This window comes from Oncorhynchus kisutch, linkage group LG14, assembly GCF_002021735.2.
Source record: "Oncorhynchus kisutch isolate 150728-3 linkage group LG14, Okis_V2, whole genome shotgun sequence".
In the NCBI taxonomy this organism is placed as follows: Eukaryota; Metazoa; Chordata; class Actinopteri; order Salmoniformes; family Salmonidae; genus Oncorhynchus; species Oncorhynchus kisutch.
Genome location: NC_034187.2, coordinates 51,313,690 through 51,334,167, shown reverse-complemented (window position 1 = coordinate 51,334,167; position 20,478 = coordinate 51,313,690). Strand labels below are relative to the sequence as shown.

Sequence of the window (20,478 nt, the reverse complement as noted above, 5' to 3'; positions counted from 1 at the left end):
AGTAAAAAAAATGTTAAAAAAACAGAACACAAAAATGAAAGAATTTGAAGTATGTATATTCCCTTCTACTCAGGAAAGCATTTTATTTGAATATTTTGTTTCTACACTCTAACAAAGAAAAGATCCCTGGAATATCCTTTAGGGGTTCTTCAAATTGAAACTGTGGGGGAACCCCTATAAATTCTTCAAAGAACCCCTTTTAGTGGATCCTCAAAGAACCCTTTGAAGAACCTTTCGGGGTTCATTTTTGAACTACCCCCTCTCCCCTATTATTATGAATGAATAATAATCATTTGCATAACAATAACAACACTAACACCATATTTTAGTTGCCAGTGTTTATTATGATTTTAGTGACAAAGCAGAATTACAACATCCAAATATGAGGTAAACTCCCAGCAGAGCCCCAAGTCCAATGAGGATGTCCTCTGACGTGTTGATGATCATTTGTTGATGTTCTCCGTATCCATAGCCAGAATGATTTTTGAGGTGCGTGGTAATTGAACAGGTTTCCTGTTATATTCATCAGAGGTGTAGAGAGAGTGAAGTCTGGGAATCCAAAATATTTTCATTATACAGATGATTAAAAGTATTCATACCTTGGTTCTTGTGGTAAATGTGAATGAAAAAAAACTGTTGATAAGAGGTAAGGGAGCAGAATGGGGAATGTGATGTGCATAACACACCAATACCAATTGACGTACCTTTGTGTGCCTCCTCGTCTGTATGCCTGCAGACACAGACACAAAAGTGAGCAGTTCAGTCATCTGCACCCAATACAGCTAGCCTTTAGCGTATTCTTATAGCCTATATACTCTAACCTCTTTGTCGATTGGTATCCATAGAATTTTGTAAATGTTCTGTTTTAGAAAGATTTGCACAAACTTTTAAAAGATAGATGGTGTCGTCATACAACAAAATCCATTTAGATCATACAAGGGACAAACCTTACCCTAAATTGAGACCTTTATATTTTTTAGTTAAGTTCCTGCACCTGCTGTCCTTTCAAATTAATATGCAAATATTTCAATTGAGCATTTAGATTCCTGCAAGAACCCCCCCCAACTGAGGAATTTCCTCAATGAACCCACCTCCTATAGGTTCTTGGAAGAACCGTTTGGGAGAAATGTTCAGTGCCAAGAACTTTAAGGTTCTCTGTAGAATTTTGAGGATCTTAGAAAAAACCTTGTTGAACTCATCATTTTTAGAGTGTAGTTTCAAAATTTGAACAACAATTTGATAATTTCACAAGAACCCACATCATTCATTCATCTTCCAACATCCCAGAGACCCACAAAGGCCCAATAACCACCTCTTCTTATATCCTCAAGCAAACGACAATCAGTGGGGTGGTTTACGAGAAATGTGGATTATAGAAGAATTATCTGGTCGGGCCTAATTGCTTCAAGAGGATTATCTCTGTGTGCATGTCAAGTTTGGTTGGACCCAGTCCTGTTATTTCTGCCCAGCCTGTCATTATTTGATGTCTGTGGGGAGAGGAGAGTGGAGGGTGGTCATGCCACTCTCCAAGCCCAGTTTATCTGGAACTGTCACAGCCAGAGGGGTGGAGAGAGCCCTCTCTTTTTCTCTGGATGAAAACAATTCAATATGCATAACACTACCACATTCAAAAATACTATAGTATTCATTTGAGTGTTTTTGCTGACAATACTGTAGCATTTACTGTAGTATTTACAGTTAACTGTAGTATATATATATATTGTAGTATACTGTATTATTTACTGTTGTGCTTTTGCAGTCTGTAGTATACTATAGTATTTACTGTAGTGTTCTTCGCAAATTGTAGTATACTGTAGTATTTACTGTGGTGTTTTTGCAGATTGTAATATACTGTACTATTTACTGTAGTGTTTTTGCGGACATTACTGTAGTATTTACTGTTTTTTGTTTTATTGTCTTTGACACAGAAGTGGATGCTTTCTCCTTGATGAAACCTACTGGAGAATTAATAAAAATAACATTTGCCAAAACCTGTAGGACTGGGGTCTGAACGGATAGTTCAGCACTGCTGCCCTTTTCTCTAACCTGTGTGGAGCACAATAGGGTATATACTTGGCATGTATGTTTCTCACTAATGGGTGGTACAAACTGGGATATGGGGGATGGGAATCTGCAGGGTATACTCAAATGAAATACTGTAATATTTACTACACAAGATCAATGGGTTACTACAGTGTGTAATATAATATAAACAGTATACTACACTTTACTGCAGAATTCTATAGTAAGTACTGTAGTATTCTATAGTAAACTGTAAAAAAAATAATCTATGTGGGATATGAAGAAGATCATTTGCTTTAAGACAAATAATGATCAGATCTTCATTCAAGCTGGTTGTCATCATTTGATGCTTGTTTGATGAGAACATACGTTTCTTCCTTCGCAATGAGAGTAAAGGAAGGATCGCAAGCAGCATAAGCACTGTAACATAGAGTGGTAGTACTTATATGAATGTTGCAATTAAGAAGTAATCTGGATTTAATAGTACAAAAAAAGGACCACTTCCTCTATCAGGTCTGCAGAAAACACTTAGGCCCCGATTCCGACCCGAGTTAAGCGTGCGTAAGTGGAACGTTATGCCCCTTTAATGGCACATCTCTCTATGCGTATTCTGACCTTGAACTTAAGCATGAGAATAGCATGCTATTCACCTGCTATTCGTTTGGGGTGGAGATCAAAGAAAGGAATGTGTGACGGAGGTGTGATTACGCAGTATTCTGACCTTGACTTAATTCATTCTTAATTCCACCACCCTTATGTGAGAGGAAACTATGAATACGGTTGAGCAAACCTGCCAGTTCCCGAATGGAAACAGCATCTACTTTCTTTTTTCAGGTAGAAATAACAGCATTGTAAATGCGGAGGGGATTGTAAATATAAATGACACTTGTTTTAGATCTATTTTTAGATCTATTTTTACCTTATAATTGAGACAAATGTGAAACCCGCAAACTGAAGCATTTCACCAACTGAACTTTCCCACAATAATGTTTATGAAATGCTGTGACATTAAGCTAAATTTATACTGAACAAAATATAAACACAACATTTAAAGTGTTGGTTCCATTGTTTCATGAGCTGAAATAACAGATCCCAGACATTTTCCACATGCACAAAAAACATATTTCTCTCCTATTTTTGGCACAAATTGGTTTACATCCCTGTTAGTGAGCATTTCTTCTTGGCCAAGATAATCCATCCACCTGACAGGTGTAGCATATCAAGAATCTGATTAAACAGCATGATCATTACACAGATTCAACTTGTGCTGGGGACAATAAAAGGCCACTCTAAAATGTGCAGTTTTTCCACACAACACAATGCCACAGATGTCCCAAGTTTTGATGGAGCGTGCAAAGTCATGCTCATTGCAGGAATGTCCACCAGAGCTGTTGACAGAATTATTCTCCTACCATAATTTCTCTACTATGTCGTTTTAGAGAATTTGGCAGTACGTCTAACCGGCCCCACAACTGCAGACCACAAGTAACCCTGCCAGCCCAGGCCCTCCACATTCGGCTTCTTCACCTGTGCGAATCATCTGAGACCAGCCACCCGGACAGCTGATGAATCGGAAGAGTATTTCTGTCTGTAATAAAGCTCTTTTGTGGGGAAAAATTCATTCTGATAGGCTGAGCCTGGCTCCCCAGTAGGTTGGCCTGGCTCCCAAATGGGTGGGCATATGCCCTCCCAGGCCCACCAATGACTGCGCCCCTACCCAGTCATGTGAAATCCATAGATTAGGACAAAATGTATTTATCTCAATTGACTGATTTCCTTATATGAACTATAACTCCGTAAAATCATTGAAATTGTTGCATGTTCCGTTTATATTTTTTAGTTCAGTATAAATTGTATTGCCTTTGAACTTGCAGGGATGTGAACTATCAAATGTTTTAATTATAGGCTACCCCGACTTTCTCTGTTTCCTATTTCTTTCATGTTAAATATTAGTCACTATCAGCATCAACAGTCGATAGGCCTAATAACAACACATATCCAACTGCCAATTTACTGTTAGTTCCATTCAGTTGGTATAGTCTACATTATCATTCCATTTAATTACATTGCTTTCATTTACCTTCATTAGCTTCCTCTATAAACGCCGTCACGGCCATGTGGTTGTTGCTGAGAACCATTAGTAACAGTTGATAATTAAAAAAAGACATGTAGGCATTTTCAATCATATGGAGCGGAGCGCAGGCCAAGCCGTAACAGTTTGAGCCTGAAGCATGGCACAATACTTTGCTGTGTCATCGCGCAGATCCATGGATAGTGCAGGCAATATAATTATATGTACAGGAATATTACAACATGACCATGGGTTAAACAACTACACTACCGGTCAATGGTTTTTTGAACACCTACTCATTCAAGGGTTTTTCTTTATTTTCAACTATTTTTGACATTGTAGAATAACAGTGAAGACATCAAAACTATGAAATAACACATATGGAATCATGCCAACAGTGAAATAACACATATGGAATCATGCCAAGAGTGTGCAAAGCTGTCATCAAGGCAAAGGGTGGCTATTTGAAGAATCTCAAAGAATTTGGTTACTACATGATTCCATATGTGTTATTTCATAGTTTTGATGTCTTCACTATTATTCTACAATTCCTGCAGTCCAAAAGTGCCCTCTTTGGCCTCATGAGTGTCATTAATATTTTTCCTCATTAATAAATATTATTTTAAAAACCTGCCTAAAATCCAGTGTTTGTATGTCAAACGGTTTTGTTATATTTCAGTCTTCTGTGATGTGTATAAAGTTAAATATTGGAATGCATACTCAACTACATTTCATCTCTATATCTGACATGGTACAGGTGTCTTTAAACAGAAAGCCCATAACCACGAGTGTGAGGTGTATACTTTTGTTTCAAAACAGATTTGTTTAAGACCCTCTGTGTGACCCTGATTTAGCCCACTGCGGTAAAAGGTTCATGCCTATCGATTTCCACAGAGGATGCGTTGTAAGAGCAAGATGTGATGATGTGGTGGGTATGTGGGTGTGTACTCTGAAAGTAAATCTGTCAGGACATCCAAGATGCCACGTTCCACATATATTCAGGCCAGCCCTGTGATCACAGTCTTCCGAAGAACCCACTTCTAATAAACACTCAACATCAGTTGTGTCTGAAAGCCTCCGTGGTCCCCTCAAGAGCCACTGGCGTATTTACACACATCCGCAGATTCCCTCTGATGAGACCAAAGATTCCTTGCTGCAATTCCCATGGGAAAGAACTCAAGGCGCAATGGATGAAATGAGATTTTGACCAAATAAGGCTCCTCGCCAGAATAAAAATGGGATATACAGTCGGGTCCAAAATGATTGACAACCTTGATAAAAATGAGCTGTATCATAATTTCCAACTCGTGCAATATATTTTCCTTTATTATAAATAAAACCTTTTTTTAAAGGCTCATAATTATTGACTGTTTTCTCAATACTTTGTACACCCTCCCCTTGCGAGGATAACACCACTGAGCCTTTTTCTATAATGCTGTATGAGATTGGAAAACACATTGAGAGGTATCTTCAACCATTCCTCTGTGCAGAATCTTTCCAGATCCTTGATATCCTTTGTTCTGCGCTTATGGACAGACCTCTTCAATTCAGACCACATGTTTTCAATTGGGTTCAAGTCCAGAGACTAAAATGGCCATGCCAAAATGTTGATTTTGTGTTCAATTAACAATTTCTTTGTGCACTTTGATATCATTGCCTGGCTGGAAGATCAACTTGCTGCTAAGTTTCAGCCTCCTGGCAGACGCAAGCAGGTTTTTGGCTAAAATGTACCATACTTGGTAGAGTTCACGATGCCATTGACCTTAATAAAGGCCCCAGGACCAGTGGAAGCAAAATAGCCCCATAATATCATAGATTCACCACCATATTTCACAGTAGGTATGAGGTTATTTTCTGCATATGCTTTTTTCTTTCGACGCCAAACACACAGAGCTACATTTTTGTCTCATTTGACTATTGTACCTGGTTCCAATCCAAGTGACAATGCTGTTTAGCAAACTCCAAGAGTTTACATTTGTTGTTTGCTCTCAATAAAGGCATTTTCTTCTGGCAACAATTCCAAATTTAGAGACTTTCGGATCTATTCAATCCGTATCACGGAAGTTCATCGCTACATTGTGATTGAAATGTATGCGTTAGCGGAGATTGCATTCATGGTAAACGCTGCATATGTCGCCCTATCGGAAATTACCTTTAAATAACTGTCTTGCAATCTGTAACGCTTTAAAAATACAGGTTGAATAGAACCCTTGTGACCCCAAGATGTGACCCCCATGCCCTGTAATTATCCAACTGTGACCCTTGTATTCTTTGCTTGGTGGTGAAGGTAGGAAACAACACCTATCCTCAACACAGGGGTCCCACAAGGGTGTGTGCTCAGCACCCCCCCCCCCCCCTGTACTCCTTGTTCACCCATGACCACATGGCCAAGCACGCCTCCAACTCAATCATCAAGTTTGCAGAAAACACAACAGTAGACGGCCTGATTACCAACAATGACAAGACAGCCTACAGAGTGGTGTCAGGAAAATAACCTCTCCCTCAACATCAACAAAATGAAGGAGCTGATTGTGGACTTCAGGAGACAGCAGAGGGAGCACACCTCCATACAGATTGACTGGACCGTAGTGGAGAAGGTGTTGAATTTCAAGTTCCTCTGCAAACACAACATTGACAATCTAATGGTCCCCCCACACAGACAGCATGGTGAAGAAGGTGAAACAGCGCCTCTTCAGCCTCAGGAGGCTGAAGAAATTCAACTTGGCCCCTAAGAACCTCACACATTTTTACAGATGCACAAACGAGAGAACCCTGTCGGGCTGCATCACCGCCTGGTACTGCAACTGCACTGCCCGCAACCGTAAGGCTCTCCAGAGGATGGTGCGGTTTTCCGAACGCATCACAGGGGGCACACTGCCTGCCCTCCATGACACCTATAACACCTGATGTCACAGGAAGGCCAAATAGATCATCAATGTCATCAACCACATGAGCCACGGGCTGTTCACCTCGCTATCATGCAGAAGGCGAGGTCAGTCAGACTGAAAAACAGCTTCTATCTCAAGGCCATCAGATTGTTAAATAGCCATCACTAGCCAGCTTCCACCTGGTTACTCAACCCTGCACCTTAGAGGCTGCTGCCCTATGTACATAGACATAATAATGTTTACATACTGTTTTACTCATTTCACATGTATATACTGTATTCTACTTTATTTTGGTCAATAACACTCTGACATCCTAATATTTGTTATTTTACTTTTAGATTTGTGTGTATTGTTGTGAATTGTTTAGATACTACTGCACAGTTGGAGCTACAGTAGGAACACAACATTTCGCTACACCCGCAATAACTTCTGCTAAATATGTGTACGTGACCAATAACATTTGATTTTATTTGAAAAAAGACCATCTTCCTCACTGTGCGTGGGGACAAGATACACTTGCGTCCTCTGGCAGGCAATTTGACCAGTTTCAGTAGTTTAAAACTGTTTAAAAATGTATTCCCGTAATAGTGCCAGTTGGTACATTCTGTTTTTTTTGCCATTTGTTTATATCCACTTACTGATTTATGAAGTTTAACAACCAGTTGCCTCTACTCTTTTGTGAGTTCTTTGCCATCCCCTATGGTGATGGATGACAAATGGAATGGATGTGTATAGCCCAATGAAACAGCAAGTCATGATAAAACAGAATACAGTTCCTTAAACTGAAAAAAATTATGCAGATTTAATTGTTTGATTTTATTTATAATATTTTTTTTGGGGGGGGGTGTCAATCATTTGAACCCCTAACTTTTTTAGAAAATAACATTGCTTGTTATACAAAATATATTTCCCTGAGCAATTGTACTAGAATAAAATGATAGAATTATATTGAACATACAACATAGCTCAGTATTTGAATGATGTATTTTATATTCTATTTTATATGCTATTTTTTGCTCATCCTTTTCAAGTGTGTCGTTCATTTCGAACCGGAGTGTACATTAAATCACTGTAGACTGAAGATATATTTTCTTTAAGATCAAAGCAGTCTTTTTGTGAGGTTGGGACACAAATTATGAAAAGAAAACTTCAAAATGGCCCCCTCCTTCTTCACTGCTGCACATGTGGTTTTTGAAAGGAACACAGAAATTAGCCTCTCACACTCTGAGATTGAGTCTACTTCCTGCTATGTTGGGACTTGGGAGGAGGTTAACCAAAGCAAAGATAAAAGTGCAGCCCAAAATGTACATTCTATGTATACTGAACAAAAAATATAAACATGCAACAATTTCTAAGATTTTACTGAGTTACAGTTCATATATTGTAAGGCAATTGAAATAAATTCATTAGGCCCTAATCTATGGATTTCACACGGCTGGGAATACAGATATGCATCTGTCCGTTGCATAACATTGATCGGGCTGTGGATTTGTGGCCTGTGGAATGTTGTCCCACTTCTCTTCAATGGCTGTGAAAAGTGGCTGGATAATGGCGGGAACTGGAATAAGTTGTTGTACACGTCGATCCAGAACATCTCAAACGTGCTCACTGGGTGACATGTCTGGTGAGTATGCAGGCCATGGAAGAACTTATCATGCTGAAACATGAGGTGATGGTAGCGGATGACTGGGCCTCAGGACCTCTTCACTGTATCTCCGTGCTTTCAAATTGCCATCGATAAAATGCAACTGTGTTCGTTGTTTGTAGCTTATGCCTGCCCGTACCATAACCCCACCGCCACCATGGGGCACTCTGTTCACAACGTTGACGTCAGCAAACCGTTTGCCCACATGACGGTTGGTGCAGAAATTCTGTGCTTGTGCAAACCCACAATTTCATCTGCTGTCCGGGTGGCTGGTCTCAAACGATCCAGCAGGTGAGAAAGCCGGAGGTGGAGGTCCTGGGCTGGCGTGGATACACGTGGCCTGTGGTTGGACGTACTGCCAAATTCTTTAAAACAAAGTACAAAAAAACATCTGGCAACAGCTCTGTTGGACATTCCTGCAGTCTGCATGCCAATTGCACGCTTTCCTCGAAACTTGAGACATCTGTGGCATTGTGGCATTTTAGAGTGGCCTTTTATTGTCCTCAGCACAAGGTGCACCTGTGTAATGATCGTGCTGTTTTATCAGCTTCTTGATATGCCACACCTGTCAGGTGGATGGATTAGCTTGGCCAAGGAGAAATTCTCACTAACAGGGATGTAAACAAATTTGTGCACAAGTTCCCTTTAGTCTCGTCTCGTCTCCTCCAGTCTCCCCTTCCCTTCACTTCCCTTCCCTTCCGAAGCCACCATTGGATCTATTGCTGAAAAAAAACTGTGTGCGACGTCTAAATGTGTCCTCTACCTCCAGTGGAGCGTGGTCTGTGTGGATGTGTGGATGCACCAGGGTGTGAGAGAGAGGCTGGGTACAGCAAAAAGAGGCTGGGTGGTGGTGCTATGTTTTGGGTGTTCCAGCTGAGGCAGGAAGCAGCACTCATCCTGTGCCACCTTCTGCTCTTGGTGCGGGCAGGAAATACCACGGCAACCCACCGCTGATAAGACCAAGGAGCTGAGGGACAGCCACGTGGTAAACAATACCAAACAAAGGAGAGGAACCACACACCGTGTGTGTTTTTGTGTGTGTGCATGCATGTGTGTGACACACACAGAGGGAGAAAAATAAAAGAGAGAGTAATGTGTGAACAGTATCTATTGAGTAGGAACACAATGCACGTTTGTGTGAGCAGGAAATAAGAATACCGTTTCTGTTTGAGCAGGAATACAGGGTGCGTTTGAGTTCCTGTGGTCCTTTTGTGTGTGTCTGCGTGCGTTCGGTCATGCATGCATGTGTATATGTGTGCCACTATCTGCAGAGTGTGTGGAAGCATGCTTTTATCACTGTGTGTTTGTACAAGAATGGACCACATGTTATTGGGTGTGAGTCTGTACAAGTCTTGATCAATGTCAGTAAAACTACCTATAAGGTCAGCCAGCAAATCTGACATTTTCTCTTGACTTAGTGGAAACTATGTCAAGAGCAGATGTCAAGAGCAGATGTCAAGAGCAGATGTCAAGAGCAGATGTGGTTAAAAAGGCTAATATCTGTGACATCAATGGGTTTTCCTCAAGGGGAGGAGTGATTTCCCCTCGCTGCTTGGCAAATTTACAGTGAACGTGAACATGCGTGTCCAATCTTTCAGCTGAAGTCCGTGCATTACTTTGATCATGAAGGGAAAACCAGGACAGGTTCTCTTTAATTTCCCCTTATGCAAGAGAGGGACTATAAATTAGCCTCGTAATTACCAGACTGATTACCGCCATCGAACATTGAAAGGTGAATTTGTTAATACAATAATTGAAACCTGAAAAAGATATCTTGGTAGAAAACAGCATGTAACAGTCTAAAGGGTTTAATGCCTCAAATGATGAAAACTCACGGCCAAATGTTTTAATATGCCCTCCGCTCACGAACCACACAACTTCCTGAAATAATGTTTTCAGTTGGACAAGGTCATACATTTTACATTAATCATCAATTCTAATGAAGGCTGAATTCAATATGCCTCAGGAGTCGGTGCTCTTCAGAGATTTCGACGGCTTTATCCAAACAGATGGCCTGCCAACTTTCTCGCTGTGAGGTATTTCCTGACACAGAATACTCCCACCTCCTCCCTCTTTCCCTGGACAGGGAGATGATTTAGATGTATTAGGAAATCAGACTTAGGCAGCACGGTCCAGGTCAGCTCGATTGCCATGGAGACTGTAAGGTGCAGCACCAGTTTTGTTTTAGTTATATCTCAAGTTCAAAATCTGAATTATGGTTTGTCTCAAGTGAGATATAATAATTTGGTTGAACGCTTGGACAAATGAACCGTTTGCTGTGTGTTTTCCCACCTTAGTGAGATTTCAACAAAACAACACGAAGAATTGACTGGACCCACATAGTACTGGTATTTCCCATTTTTTGCAACAAGTATAAGAATAAGATTTACAGTAAACTGAAACAGATAGATAGCCAAGCAGATTCCAGCCAGGCTGGAATGAAACCGAGACACTTACCTGTCAGGTAACTACCAGTACTCACCATTTGAAACTCCATTTCCTCTCAATGTGTCCAAGTCCTTCTGAATGTGATTGCACTCGCCCTTATATGGACGAAGGACAAGATATGAGGGATAAGGAATGAGGGATGGGAGGGAGAAACACTGTTCATCACATGCTAACAAACGGGCCTCATATGTTGTCAACTGCTGGGGGAGCAATGGTAATATTGTGAGTGATGTGTCGCCTTTTCCCTTTTATTGGAATAAAAACCGACTTCGGCCTCAAATAAAATGTAGAATTGACCTGGGAATGCTTGCTTAGTTAACTAATAATAATAGTAAAAATAAATATATATACAAAAACAGAGGTCATTGGTTCATTGTGCCCAGTGGCCGAATCACATGGCTCGAATCAGTTCAGTAGGAAAATCTCAGCAGGATAAGCCTAGATGAGCCAACACTTACTCACACTCAAATCCATCTTATCAGATATAAGACGGTCACCCCGTTCAACCTCAAACAATACTCCTGCACGGAGGTCACTCACTGCTGCCCTGGAGGAGAGGAAATTCATCTGATCCACCAGATGCACTAAAAACAAAGGGCCTGGGCTGCAACTGGGGCTGGTGGAGAGCCGGAGATTGAGCCATAATGGAAATGGGCTTTAAGGAGACTGGACCATAGGGCTATGCCAGAGCTCCTGGAAATAGATGCATTGTTGTCCATTTCCTGTGGTGATGTTCAGGACATGGCCTCTCTTGGGCGGTGGACATAAAAATGGACTGCTGTGTTAAAAAATAGCTTTTTTAGTGGAACACACAATGGGCCAGCCAGAATAAACACGCTGAATAGATATATTAACAGTTGTCTGTGCTACAAGCCCATCTAAAAGTTACATTTTGGTTCAACAAAAGTACATTTTTAGGAAAGCAGTCTAATTGCTGTTTGACTTTATGAAAGATGGATGGAGTACAAAGAAAGTTTTAAGCAAATAAGGGGTGAAATTGTTGCAAAGGAAAGTAGGCCTAAAGTAAATGAATAGAGCAAACCAAAATGGATTAACAATAACATATAGATAAGTCCACACTATTTTTGCTACTGGATAACAGAAAGAAACTGTTGAAAAAGTTGTTTATTGTTCTATCAACGTTAGAGAGAGCAGAGCTACTCTGTTCTTTATTTTGCTCTTATTGTCGATCCGGATGCCTAGTCACTTTACCCTGCCTTTATGTACACATCTACCTCAAATATCTCGTACCCCTGCACATTGAGCTGGTACTGCAATGATAGAACAATGATAATGGTTGCTGCGCGCTCGTGGATTGTTTCATTGTATTCACAGGAAGAAGGCAGCAGCTCTCCAAAGGAAAGTGAGTGCATGGTCAACCCAAAATGAGATGCACCATTACAGGGCGTGCATTTCCAACATGATGGTATTGTACTGGTCCAATGGCACTTTGTGGGGGGGAGGAAGGACAACTAAACCTTAAAGACCAACCTACGCACGCAGAGCTAAGAACGCGGAAATATCTCACTTATTTCAAAGAATGTCTGATTAGAATAGGAACTGGAAAAAAAGGTCACGTTAAGAGATTTGACAGATTGATAATGCTGTACATGTATATGCCAATGGGGTTCCTGTACTTACTGTAGAGAAAGGGTAGTCTACAGCTTTATATGAGAATCCCATTCCAGTATATACGACAGCCGTTAAAAAGGACAAATAACTTTTTAACACACACATATCACAAATACAAATTAGAGTTTGATTTGAAATAGGAACAACCCCAATCCAGTCCCCAGTGCAGTCACAGCTGCAGTATCCCCACTATCTACAGTATATTCAGCCTCCTCTCCCAGTCATTCCTCCACGGCTGGATTGAATGGATGTGCGGAATGTCCTGGCGAAGCAGGACAGCGTCGTTTGCCACCGCAGCTCCCGCCGCGTTGGCCCTCACCTGCTGTACGTCTTAATCTTTACCACTGTGTACACTTGTTGTCGAACGAGGCGCCATGGCAACCGGGCCCCAATTCGCAGGCCTCTGGTATCTGGAGACAGTCAGACAGGGGGAAAAGCAATGAGTGTTAAAACGCCAGGCCAGGAAGCCAATCGAAAGTAGTCCAGGGAAGTGAAATACTGGAGCCAACGTTGATGGATAGTGGGCGAGCCGTTACGATATAACGTGCTGTTGATCTTGGCTTGTTCATCTCCTGCTGTGCCGGAGTTAAGGCAAAGCCTCGTAGCCCATCATTAGCTCTTCACTTTGAGCCACAACGGAAAGTTGATGGAAGGCAGAATTAGCTCAATCTGACATAGACTTTATTTATTAATGAAATACAGTACATTTCATTCACTGTTGCGCAATGAAAAACACAGCTCATTAGTCACAGCAACACATAGCTGTTTTAAATAGTGCTGAAGAGATGTGTCTGGCTCGGTCTCTGTCCCTGGGATGGGCGGCAGAGGGAATGCGTCAAGGCTGGGTTTAGATGGCTCTCCCTTCACCACCCGTGACATCGTTGTTTAATGTTTAGCTTGTCCTAAGGCAAAATGTGTCACCAGGCCCTCGCCAATACAACATAGCATAACCCACACATCCCTGTGGTAGGTATGTGCCCCTTTGTCAACCCCAGATAAGAGCCTTAGCCTCACCATGTGGAAAGCACAAAAAACAGGCCAGGATTGTGAGTCTGTGAATGTAGTGTACTACAGATCCCAGGTCAGTTTGTGAGAGGGTCCTGTGACGTGCTGCAGCATCTCCAGGCTTATCTCCTCCTGATGGTCGTTTTGCGGTGTTGTGTCATTGCCCATAGCTACGCAGAGCCGCTGTTTCCCTGGCACTACCTCCACATGTGGGAGCGTTTAAGCACCAGGCCCCCCTCCAGCTCCCCTCCAGCAGGCAGACCCAGGCCCCAATCACCTATGTCTGCCGGATTCCTTTGTAGTTCAACCACGGGTTAGCCTACCGTAGCCATAACATGTGAAATGTACCGTGACACTGGGGAGAAAGTAAAAAGAGAGGAAAATGCTGCTTGACTGAATTCAAGGAGGCAAAATATCAAAATGGTCCAGACTATAATATGTGTTTGTGTACATCTCAGTCTTCTCCGGCAGTGGCCACCGTTGACCCAGGATAAGCAAGTCATTCTCCTCTGCCCCACAGAGTCAGATCTCCCTGGGGTCTCTTAATTCATAGGGCCAGGGATCTCACTCAGCCACTGCAGACCTTTCAAAGGCACTACCAGAGCGGTTCCACAGTATTTTTTCTGCATGGCATTTCCCCACATGCCCAGTCCCCATCCACCGTCCATTGTTACTGTTATTGGAGAGAATGCATGACATTTACCGTATGTGCAGCACTCTTTCAGTACGTTCCCATAACACAAGTCTTTATGAGGGCACGTGGTTAGAACTGGGAGAAGGAAAACAGAGGCTATGACTCCTGCGACTTAGAACTTGGAGCTACGAGATAGGAGGCGAAGCCAGTGCAGGTGTTGTAGCTACAGTGTAACACAAAGTGACCCTCAACAACGCAACACATCTCCTGAGTTGATTTGTTTTGTCGTCTCTCAGAGCATTCTTCGATGGCATCAACAATATTTTACTTAACCGGGAAAAGACTGATTGCAGACTTTACCTAATTGAATTTTTTCAAAATTGAAAATGTTTTAAATGCCTCTGAGACATACAATATGTGCAAGTTGTGCAAAGTTAATTATTCTGCTCTCCCTTCGCTCAAACTGTAGGAAACCATCAAGGCAGCTTGGCGCGAAGAGCCTCACCTGAAGTCTTCAGGGAGCTGTGTGTTATGGCCACACGCCGCTTACACACGCTCAAATTACAATCCCACAAATCTTCAGGGGCCACACGTTGGCAACCCCAGCCTGTGTGGTCCTCTGTTCGTTCTCAGATCTGGGTTTAACCTAGCTATATCGCTGTGATCTGTGTAGCTCATGTCTACATCTGAAGTCCTAATGTTTCAAAAAGACAGAGGGTGAACTCCTAAATCTCTCGCTCTCTCTTGGCTTGGCCTAAGCTGTATCTCTCTGGGTAAACTTCTTGTTTGGCCATAAACGCTGTCCTCCCCCTCTTCTTCTCCACCCTTTCTTCTCCCTTTATCGCGGGGGCTCGCGTGGGATGAGGATGTTTTACATGCTGCTAGGAAGAGAGTGGATAAGAGGATCTAAGGGTTGTTATACCGCAAAAAAGAAAATAGATGTGTTTGTTCCTGCTGCCAACTAAAGGATCCTGGTGCGTATATCCTCGGAGACGGGTGATTCTGCCAGCTAAATTACTGGTTTCAGTGAGTCATTTTCCAATTTCATGCTGTCAGTATACTGGTAGTATAGTCGATTTGATATTACAGTCACAACAAATACATGGTTTCGATGTAGATGTTAGAGCCCATCGAGGCTAATCTTCCCGGGTTCAAACACAACACAAAGACATCGAACATGGTTTCGGACTTACATATAGAACCTATGAATTATAGGCTCACTGTGCCTGCAATATATTACATCATTGAGGACTACTGTAACTAATCTCACCCAACGGGAGCAATTGAGCCTGGGAACAAGGTTATATTGTAGCCTAAGTGTACAAAAAAGATGGACAATCACTTCAAGTTGAGTCAGTCAAGTGTGAGAAGAGCTGTTGGATGTCCATTGGGTGACTAGTTGGCCGAGCCTGCCTGCCGGCAGCCAGCCAGCCAGCCAGCCAGCCAGCCAGCCAGCCAGCCAGTTGATGTTGGCAGTCAGACCTCCTCTGCTCTGGGACTGAGAGTGATGAGGAAGCCGAAAGCTCCACAACTGAGACCAGAACATCTGAGCATAACGGAGCAGATAACTGTGCTCTTAACAAGGGCTATGGCTTGAAAGAATACGGTAGAGGTCAATGGCCAATAAGAACTGTAGACTGGCGAGCGCATCTCTACTGTGGTTCACTTTAAGACCTCCCTTCAGACATCCAACGTGATCAACTAATCCAGTGATGTGCACGCCCTCGACGAGGAAGACGATGGGTTTGTTCCGGAGTCTATGAATTGATATTGAATGGGCAAAATTATGAATCAACAGTTTGAGCTTCTTCTTGTGCAGATTCAAACACTTGTTATCAACCCCTCAGGTAAAGGTGAACTATAGTAATTCCTGCCTCATATCTCTGCACTAGCGGAGGCAACTAGTCTTTGCTAAGGACAACACCATAGGGGGACATTAATGTAAAAACCATAGACGGCATTGGCAATGCTTTTATTCCCATCCTCAATAATCACCCATTGTCATCTGTGTTGATAGCAGCTAAGGGCCCTTGGCACACAGTACCACCTTGGGACTAGAAAGGCCTGTGTTCGGCGTGACTCCCACAAGATTCAATTGTTCCTCTAATGTCATTGTGAACTTCAATGTGGCTGGCTATGCTCCCAATTCCTGCGATACAATGGTCACAATTCTTCGTGGGAATATTGAAACGGAGCGATCTGTCTGCTTTAAGGCCACGGGGCAGTATGAGTTATTTGGAACTGTCAAAGGGGGGGCTCATATTTTCATTGTCGACGTGGGTATGACAGCGTGTTATTTGTCCTCCTGTCTCAGATGCAGCGTTCGTTTCGCACCTTGTTTATCAATTAGAGCCTTTGATAAGGCTCATTCTGTGGGCAGGACAATGGGTGGTCAAGTCGAGCACTACTGTCTAAAGCATTCATAATTCAACGTTTACGTGTTAGCTCGCGGCGCGTCTGGACTAGGTTAGTTACGCAATACTGTGTGAGTTTCATTACCCTGTGTGGATAACATGAAAGAATGAAAAATCCATTGAACTGAAATTAGCATAGTGCTGTGCATGCAAGCTTGGTTGGCTATGCTTCACCCACTCCTAGACACACACAAAAAATGGCTGCTAACATAATGAGCGCCAAACCCCATGTCAGCTTGTGTCTTTTGGGATAGTCTGTTGGTTTTGGTTGTAGCTCAGCGTTAGATTCCCTCCGAATTAGCTTTCTTACTGGGATGCCAGTTTATTTGGGAGCACCAGGTGCAAATCAGTTGCGTGCTGAGTATTACAGATTATTGATTGGATTTCCACTGATGTGCACCTGGAAGACTAGGGTCATTAGATTCCCGTCTGGTCCAACCCAATTGTCCAGCTTCCCTTATTCCATTAAGCTGTGTGTAAATCAATTGTGCTCAACTAGCCTCAACACAAAACAGCAAAGCAAGACTCCCCTATCCCCCTTACCTAGGCCCATTCCCCATTGAACAGAAGACCATAGGCAAGGAACAGACAGATTGCCAAGCTTGCTAGAATAAAGGGCTGGGAGGCTATTGATGGTGGCTCACTATTTGGGCTGAGAAGCCCAGTTGAAAGTGCAGTAGTTACTACGTTGTACAGCAGAAAGCCCTGTTCTGCACGCCCACTTCTATATTCATTATGGTCCTATAAACACAGCTGATACGTAAACCTATCAGCCAGGAGTGCTTGTTGCGTTTCTTTTCGATTTGCCTCACAAACCGTGGCACGCTTGTCACACATCAAGGCAGTCCAAAAAAAACATGTCCAAGGTAATCTAACAGTTTCACAGTATGATAGATCCTCTCTCCCTTGATCCAACCCGAATGTATTTACACGTACCTCTATATCACCTCTATACATTCAGAAGATTACCATAACAGTAAACTGCATAATTCTCTCTCAGTGGCGATGTCCTTTCATTTGATTCCAGGGAGTCCCTCCCCTGATGTATCCTCCTCAGTGAGATAACATCTGTGTTCGTCTGCTGCACCCTTGTGGTGCTCGGCTGGAAGGAACGTCCCTTCATTACACCAGATAAGAGTGGACTGTGGAGCCGAGTTTAAACAGGCAGCCCAATTCGGATCTTTTTACCGCGATTGGTCTTACCACCAAATCAGATCTGATCTTTTGCCAAGATCAGGATTGGGCTGCCTGTGTAAACACAGCCGTTATCTAAGAAATGCAGACTAATACAGAGATTAAAATGGACAGTCAACAGTTAGCCTCTCGCCTTCCACATTGAGTGTACACATAAACAAAGCAGATCAGAACCTATGTGAATGCAGGTCCAAAGGAGGGCGGCACACTCCCATTCTCTTTCACTGTTCTCTAACACACACACACCAGCCAATTATTCTCTATGAAGACATCCTTTGTCTTGAGGGGCCTTGAGCTACTAGATGTCTTGGCTCAAAACTCAATTAAAAAAAAGGAAACCAGGCTACAACGCTCTTCTATCATTGGCAGTGAATGTCCCTAGGAGTTGACAAGGAGAGCCATCGATTGGCCTAAATGAAAGTGAAGAGCCTGATTGACCCGCATTGATTCCTTTCCCTGAAGCCGGCTTCTCTGCCTTTGATTATGACCACTTTACGCCCAATCAGGCAGCTGCTCTTTTTTATGGGGAATCCCATTAACGGGTGTTAACTCCATTTCTGAGACCTATAATGGGAGGATGTATTGGCTGGAGGTCACTTCAATGGCAGGTGGCAGATTAGATGGAAGTAATTTAGAGTTAAGTATTTCATATTTCAATTGGACCCCACCGCATTGCACCCAATTACATACAGTGCATTCGGAAAGTATTCAGACCCCTTGACTTTGTCCACATTTAGATACGTTACAGTCTTATTCTAAAATTGATTACATTGTTTTCTACACACAATACCCCATAATGGCAAAGTGAAAACAGGTTTTCAGTAATGTTCGCAGATGTATAAAAAAAAATGAAATATCACATTTACATAAGTATTCGGACCCTTTACTCAGTACTTTGTTGAAGCACCTTTGGCAGCGATTACAGCCTCGAGTCTTCTTGGGAATGACGCTACAAGCTTTGCACACCTGTATTTGGGGAGTTTCTTCCATTCTATCTGCCAATCCTCTCAAGCTCTGTTGGGTTGGATGGGGAGCGTCGCTGCACAGCTATTTTCAGGTCTCTCCAGAGATGTTTGATCAGGTTCAAGTCCAGGCTCTGGCTGGGCCACTCAAGGACATTCAAAGTCTTGTCCCGAAGCCACTCCTGCATTGGCTTGGCTGTTTGCTTAGGGTCGTTGTCCTGTTGGAAGGTGAACATTCGACCCAGTCTGAGGTCCTGAGCGCTCTGGAACAGGTTGTCATCAAGGATCATTCTGTACTTTGCTCCGTTCATCTTTGCCTCAATCCAGACTAGTCTCCTAGTCCCAGAGAATTTTGTCTCTCATGGTCTGAGAGTCCATTAGGTGCCTTTTGGCAAACTTTTTACTGAGGAGTGGCTTCCGTCTACCATAAAGGCCTGATTGATGGAGTGCTGCAGAAATGGTTTTCCTTCTGGAATGTTCTATCTCCACAGAGGAACTCTGTAGCTCTGTCAGAGTGACCATCGTCACCTCCCTGACCAAGACCCTCCTAGGAGCAGCTAGCTCTAGGAAGAATCTTGGTGGTTCCAAACTTCTTCCATTTAGGAATGATGGAGGCCACTGAGTTCTTCAGGACCTTCAATGTTGCAGAATTTTGCCTTGACACAATCCTGTCTGGGAGCTCTATGGACAATTTCTTATACCTCACGGCATAGTTTTTGCTTTGACTTGCACTATTGAATGTGGGACCTTATATAGACAGGTGTGTGCCTTTCCAAATCATGTCCAATCAATTGAATTTACCACAACGTAGACTCCAATCAAGTTGTAGAAACATCTCAAGGATGATTGGATGCACCTGAGTTCAATTTTGAGTCTCATAAGGGGTCTGAATACTTATGTAAATATGGTATTTCAGTTTTTTATTTGTAATACATTTGCAAAAAACTCTAAAAACCTGTTTTCACTGTGTCATTATGGGGTATTGTGTGTGGGTTGATAAGGCTGTAACGTAACAAAATGTGGAAAAAGTCAAGGGGTCTGAATACTTTCCGAATGCACTGTACGGAATACTGTATAGAGGCCAGGAGTCTGGTGTATGAGTATGGGAGGGGTGGTGTTTTGATAAAGTTAGTAGTTGCCAAGATGGTGTCTACCAAAAGCACTAAAAAGAGTACATAAAAAAAAGCATGTTTGACAGTTACAGGGATTGAGACAGTGTAAAATAATAAGACAAATGATTTTTTTTTACACATTTTTTTATTGAAAGCTTCATCAGAGAAAAAAAACAACTCATTAAAATTGAAGTTTAATCTTAACATCCACAGATGTACAGATATTTCTCAAGGATCACACACACACTGAGTGGCGTGAGTGAGGCATGACCACGTCCTCCTTTGCGCTTTACCCCCCTCCCAAATAGAAAACAAAAACAAAAAACCAAAAAACAGAACTAAACAAAAACATCAAAGAACCGCTCTACTGTCCTAATAAATATTCATTTTTTATTTTATCTTTAATAATACTCCTGACGCCTAATGCAAGTTCTGTATAGGTTTCTCTAGC

General features: G+C 42.3%; 1 long non-coding RNA gene across 1 annotated transcript; it reads right to left on the bottom strand.

The window, feature by feature from the left end:
* Nucleotides 1-334: 334 nt before the first annotated feature.
* Nucleotides 335-11,221, bottom strand: LOC109903743 (uncharacterized). The gene is made up of 3 exons (XR_004202828.1): nt 11,109-11,221; nt 705-730; nt 335-549 (listed from the first exon to the last, which is right to left on the bottom strand). It is a non-coding gene; the product is annotated as an uncharacterized LOC109903743 (long non-coding RNA).
* Nucleotides 11,222-20,478: the final 9,257 nt, after the last annotated feature.